The sequence below is a fragment of the Triticum dicoccoides genome, chromosome 5B (assembly GCF_002162155.2).
Source record: "Triticum dicoccoides isolate Atlit2015 ecotype Zavitan chromosome 5B, WEW_v2.0, whole genome shotgun sequence".
NCBI lineage: Eukaryota > Viridiplantae > Streptophyta > Magnoliopsida > Poales > Poaceae > Triticum > Triticum dicoccoides.
The window spans coordinates 341,463,203-341,468,436 of NC_041389.1; positions in this window are offsets into that span (position 1 = coordinate 341,463,203).

Genomic DNA, 5,234 nt, shown 5'->3' on the forward strand with positions numbered 1-5,234 from the left:
CATGTCGTGAAAACGGCGGTAAGTGGTGAGAGAGTGTGTGAAGAAGTACACCCCTGCAGGGTTAACTTCATCTATTCGAATAGCCGCGTCCGCGGTAAAGGACTTCTGGGTTGCCTATAACAGTTCATAGACAAGTGAAAGTGGATACTCTAAAATATGCAAGATAAGCGTGAGTGCTATGGATGCCGTTCTCGTAGGGAGACGGGAGCGGATCCATAGTGGTGTATTGATATGGTGAATATGTGGACTCGCGTGCGCCACCTCAAAAGAGTTACTTGCAGTTGTAGTTAGGATAGCCACCGAGTCAAAGCTGGCTTGCTGCAGTTAAACCCCACCATCCCCTTTGTTGATAATGATGCATATGTAGTTAGTTTTGATGTAAGTCTTGCTGGGTACATTTGTACTCACGTTTGCCTATTTTACGTTTTTGCAGAGACTTCCGTCTCACTAGTAGTTCCGCGTGGACTTCGATGTTTAGCTTGTTGCCTCAGCTACGATCTTGTGCCCTCGGTAGGATCTGGTAGATAGTCAGGCTTCTCAGCCTTTTTCATTTGTAGATGTCTATACTCAGACATGTTAAGCTTCCGCTTTTGCTTTGACTTGTATGCTCTGAATGTTGGGTCGTGAGACCCATGTTTGTAATATCTCCTATTGAATAAAATACTTGAGTTGTAGAGTCATGTTGTGATGCCATGTTGTATTTGCACATATCGAGCATATTGTGTGTATGTTATTGAAATGCTTGGTATGTGTGGGATCTGACTATCTAGTTGTTTATCCTTAGTAGCCTCTCTTACCGGGAAATGTCTCCTAGTGCTTCCACTGAGCTATGGTAGCTTGCTACTGCTCCGGAACACTTAGGCTGGCCGGCATGTGTCCTTCTTCGTTCATGTGTTTGTCCCCTCGGGGAAATGTCACGCGATGAATACCGGAGTCCTGTTAGCAAGCTATAGCCCGATTCACTGTAGTCCTGCTAGCCCAGTGCTACATCCTAGATTCACTCGCTAATGACCGACACGTTCGATGCTGGGTCATGGATGCCTGTCCCTGTAAGTTTGTGACACTATGGGTTTACGACTAGCCATGTCAGCCCGGGCTCCTTATCATATGGATGCTAGCGACACTATCATATACGTGTGCCAAAAGGCGCAAACGGTCCCAGGCAAAGGTAAGGCGACACCTGTGGGAATACCGTGCGTGAGGCCGCAAAGTGATATGAGGTGTTACATGCTAGATTGATGTGGCATTGAGTCGGGGTCCTGACAGTTTTGGAATCAGAGCCTGACTTCCTGTAGGATTACCAAGCCAAACTGGTCGAAGTTGAGTCTAGAATTTCTTTAGTTATATGTAGGGGAATTGTTTGTGGGCTGGAACGTAAGGCTCTTTTACTCCTTGTACCTCAGGCCCTCTGATCCGAGTCATATTATCTTTCCTAAGGGGTTAAGGAACTAGGCTTTCCCTTCTTTCTATCAGGATCACGTGTTACTAATCCGTAGACTTATAAATTGTTGGATTTAAGCCTCAGTTCAGTTTCTACCTCCGTATGTTAACTGTTGATCTCGAAACCTTGATATTGTTCTTATGAGTGGCTATGCCACCATTTTTGTAGCATGTCTCAAATTCTTTTGAGCATTTACAGCCGTTATGCTATCCGAGTCATCCCAGGTTTCTAAATAGTCTGAAGCATTTGCAAAATCCCTTCCTCCCGTTTCAATGTTCCTTTGGTCTAGATTAACCACACTAATCGGTGAGTTGAGGTACTCTGCTGCCTTGACATATATGTTGGAGTTAGTATTATGACCCTAGGTGTCTTAGAGAACCACCTAGTAATCGAACCATGTTTTGCGTTCCCAGTGTGTCGGAGTAATGGGCCACGGGTAGGCTCACCCGAGCCCCAAGATTTACCAAGACTTTGGGCCAGCTCTGCCAAGCTGGGCCCCAAGCCGAAACTCCGCCCTCTGGGGCCGGCTGGCTCAGTGGCTGGCTGCCAGAGGGCGGGTAACCCAAGACTATGGCGATCCGGTTGGCCGGCTCCTGGCGGCCACCTTCCTAAGAGGGCGGCAACGGGCAGGCGGCCACCTCACAACTACGGGCGGCCGAGCTCCCTTCAAGGGTACAAGGCAAGGTATGGCTACAGTGAAGCACGTCGCCTCCCACACTTGAGACGGGCGTGCCTACAGTGCTCCGTACAGATGGAGATCCTCGCACGACAGAGCATTGTGCCATATCTACCCTGACGTTGCTCCGGGCTGGCGGAGTCCTGTTCCCCACGATGGCCTGTCGGTACGGCCCGCCGGAGGCAGGCCCTATCTGGCAGTGACCCCAAGGAAGATGGCGGAAGCTCGACGAAGCGGATTCAAGAGGAGCCGGCCTCCAGCAGGCGGCCATCACTTATCCTGAGACATGCATACCATTAAGCTGATGAGACCAGGTGTGGGTACAGTGATCTCCCGCCAGGCGGCGGGACTGTAGCCACGCAAAGGTGACCAAGCTCTTGTCACCAACGACACGGCTACATTAAGCAGCCACCAACTAGTCGGCGGGGCCCGCCAGGCGGCGGGCCCCAGCGGTCGGCGGAGAAGCCAAAGGCTGGAGACGCTGACAGCCGGGCCCAGCAGTCGGCCAGATTACCATTGTACCCCTGGGGGTAGGCCTATATAAACCCCCCAAGCCACCCATGCAAAGGGTTCGGCCCCATTAGAACTAGCCACCGATCAGAGCAGGAAGAGGGCTAAGCCTTGCCTCCTACTGCCTCTAGCATACAGCTCAAGGAGCGCCATTGTATCACTTGTGCCTTAGTGATCATGCGGAGACCCCGCAGAGTAGGACTAGGGGTGTTATCTCCTAGGAGAGCCCCGAACCTGGGTGAAGTACGCTGGCGTTCGTGTCTACGCCTTATCCCGCTTCCAGGCACCGGCGACGTTCTACTCGCTCCCACCATGATAAGCGATCCATTGGCATATGTCGCACCCAACCCCCGACATTTGGCGCCCACCATGGGGCAAGGTGCACCGTCTCCCGGAGATCTTCTCTGGACGGGAACCCTATTCCTTCCTGGCGAGCGAAGCCAGCCCAGCACGCCCGACGGTGTCAGCCTCGATGGGCTGCATGGCACGGAGATTGCCTGCGTGGCGAGTTGCCTCGCTGACCTCGTCGGCGAGATCAACCTCTCCGACAAGCCGGCCTTCAATGCGGGCACAAGCTGCCCTGAGAGCCACCTCACCAGCCTCCTCGACTAGCTCCATGTCACCAGCGAGCCCGCTGTGGACCTGGAGTCCATCGGCTCGACCGATCTGATGATCGTCGACTCCGACACGGCGTCGCTCGACGCATTTCCCACCGACGTGGTGGTCTATGATGAGCCTCCTCCTCACGAGTACAGTGGCGGGAGCACCGTCACAGAGGTGCTCGTCATCAACAGCAAGGAGCACTCGGACGGGCGTGCTCAAGATCCCCTCGAGGCCACCCTACGCGACCTCAGGGCGCCCATTCCCAAGGACACGGATGCTGAGGTGCTGGAGGCACGCCGCCTTCAGCTCGTCGAGAGCGCTGGCCGTTTGGCCAGCATGCGCCGGCTATTAGACGCCTATCGGCGCGAGATGAACCAGGCCGTAGGCGGCACACCGGCTCCTGGCGAGCCCAGCCGCCTCGGCGCCGTTCGGCAACATGGCGCGACCATCACCACCATGTTCGGGGCGGAGCGCCCCGTCTACGCCACGCCTTGAGAAAACATCCGGGCCGCCCAGGCGGTGACAGATGATCTGAACAAGTACAACGGCGACGAACTCTGCCACATGATGGAACGAGTCCAGCAGCTCCTGGACGCGGCGGCCACGCAACACGAGGCCGCCTGCCACGCTAAAGACCGAGTCGGGCGAAACAACGAGCCGCCCCCACGCCGAGACCATGGGGCGACCTCCCGGACGCCAACTGGCGGTGCCCGTGGAGGAAAGGGCAATGAGCCGGCTGCTAGCCACAGTCGGACACGCATCTCCATTGAGCGGGACGAGGAGGGCCGCCCTCGTGCAGTAGAGCGGCAAGGTGACCTGCCGCCTCCCCCGGCTCGTGGAGCGAGATAACCCACTCCGCCTCTTGTCACGCACCGACTCTCGGCGACCGCCTTGGCCGTCGAGAGGGAGTCGGAGAGAACGATGCTCGCCACCGAATTGACCATCTCAACCGATCCCTGGCGCTCGAAGAAGAAGATGCACTGGGACCGCCTTGCTTCGGCCCCCGAATCCGTGATGAGCCCTTCCCCAAAGGGTTCACCCTCCCACGCGACATGCCCAAATACACCGGCTCCGTGAAACCGGAGGACTGGCTGGTCGACTACTCCACCGCCGTCAGCATAGCAAATGGCAACAAGCGCGTTGCCGTGAAATACGTCCCGCTCATGCTTCAAGGCACTGCTCGGACGTGGCTCAACAGCCTGAAGCCCCGCAGCATCAACAGCTGGGTTGATTTCACCGAGGTCTTCATCTGCAACTTCACCAGCACTTACAAGAGGGCCCCCAAGCCCCGATAGCTCTCCTTATGTGTCCAAGGGCCCATGGAGTCAACTTGCGACTACCTCACACGCTGGACCGAGCTGCGCAATTCCTGCGAAGGCGTGCACGAGGTGCAGGCAATCGAGTACTTTACTGCCGGGTGCCGAGAGGGCACCCTCCTCAAGCATCAACTCCTCTGCGACGAGCCCGAGAACCTCGATGAGCTACTGGTCATCGCTGACAAGCACGCCACGGCCGACTCCTCCATGAAGGCGGAAATCCTGGTTGACGCATCTGAAAAGGTGGCACCCTAGGCACCTCGGACTCCGGCTGGAGACACCAGTCGGCGACCACAGCCGGGAGATAACAAGCGAAAGGCCGCTCAGCCGGCTTCCACTAGCCGGAAGGTGACAACGGTCGAGGATCAGCAGACAGAAGGGCAGCCAGCCCCAAAGCGGCAGAAGGGCGGCAAGTCCAGTTGGTTGCCCGCCTTCTCTTACGAACAGACCCTAGACGTGCCCTACAAATTCCATAGCGGCGCAAAGCCCTCCAACCACACCACTCGGAAGTGTCACTGGCTCACCAGAATTGCCAAGGGAGACGGACTCCTGCCTCCTCCGCCTCCTCAGCCCCAGCAGCCGGCGGCCCGGCCAGTCGGCGCCATCCAAGACGAGTACCCAGAGGAACACTGGGCTTATGTTGTGTTCACCAGCATGGCTGACGACAGACGCAGCAGACGGCAACAAT